This window comes from Urocitellus parryii, chromosome 5 (genome assembly GCF_045843805.1).
Source record: "Urocitellus parryii isolate mUroPar1 chromosome 5, mUroPar1.hap1, whole genome shotgun sequence".
Taxonomy (NCBI): Eukaryota; Metazoa; Chordata; class Mammalia; order Rodentia; family Sciuridae; genus Urocitellus; species Urocitellus parryii.
The window spans coordinates 6,500,557-6,501,827 of record NC_135535.1 but is presented as its reverse complement, the minus strand read 5'-3'; the positions used below and the strand labels follow the sequence as shown (position 1 = coordinate 6,501,827).

Genomic DNA, 1,271 nt, shown 5'->3' with positions numbered 1-1,271 from the left:
GGCAATAGAGTGTATTTTGACATATACATACATGGAGTATAACTTCCCATTCTTATGGTTGTACATGATGTGGAGTTTCACTGGTCGTGTATTCATATATGAACACAGGAAAGTTATGTCCAGTTCATTCTACTGTCCTTCCTATTTCCACCCCCCTCCTTTCCCTATATTCCTCTTTGAGGTTCTTAGACTTTATATGAAGTGGTAAAGTAGCACTTTTAGGTAGACTGTGATAAATTGAAGTTGTATACTGTGAACCTTAAAGCAATCATTAAAATAACGAATTATAACTCATAAGCCAACACATCAGATATAACAGACTCATTAAAAATATTTAGTCATGGAGCTAGGGTTGTAGCTCAGTGGTAGAGCCCTTGCCTAGCACATGTGAGGAACTGGGTTCGATCCTCAGCACCACATAAAAAAATAGATAAATAAAATAAAGGCATTGTGTCCATCTGCAACTAAACAAGTCTTTAAAATATATTTAGTCATGTGCTTGCTTTGGTAGTACAAATACTAAAATTATAAAGCAATTCATAAATTTTTTCTTTAAAAATAAAATTATTTCCCAACTCCATTCACTTGAAATGCCTAAAAACTAATAACACACTGGTAATAGAGACCTTAGCTAGAAAAGAATGATACAGAGCAGATTAGCATGGCACCTGTAAGGGTGACACACAGATTCATGAAGTGCTCCATATTTTTTTTTTAAAGTATTTAGTTTCACCAAAAGAAGGCAGAAAAAGAAGAAAAGGGAAACAAGAATAAGTAGGACAAATATATAAAATGGGTAACAAGATGTCAGAGTTAAACCTAACCATATCCTAATCATGTTAAATATAAATGGTCTAAATCTCCAAATTTAAAGGTAGAGACCATCAGACTGGACTTAAAAAGCAATATGCTATCTATAAGAAACACATTTCAAAGGCTGAGGATGTAGCTCAGTAGTAGAGCCTTGCCTAGCATACCCGAGGCCCTGGGTTCAGTCCCCAGTACTACCAAAAAAAAAAAAAATGGTAAGGAAGAAAAGCACTTCAAATTTGAAGACACAATCAGTTCAAAGCAAAAGGGTAGAACAGATATATCATGTTATCATTAATCCCCCCAAAATTTCAATGATTTATTAATATCAGACCAAGTAGATATTAGAGCAAACAATATTACCAGGGATGAAGAAAGTAATTTACAAATGATTAAGGGGTCAATTCATTCAAAGGATATTGTATCCTAAATATTAACAGTAGAGCTTCAAAATGCTTGAA

The 1,271-nt window shown here is 33.8% G+C and overlaps 1 non-coding gene across 1 annotated transcript; it reads left to right on the top strand.

Annotated features, from left to right (window-relative positions):
- Positions 1-609: 609 nt before the first annotated feature.
- Positions 610-711, top strand: LOC113186813 (U6 spliceosomal RNA). The gene has a single exon (XR_003301336.1). It is a non-coding gene; the product is annotated as a U6 spliceosomal RNA (small nuclear RNA).
- Positions 712-1,271: the final 560 nt, after the last annotated feature.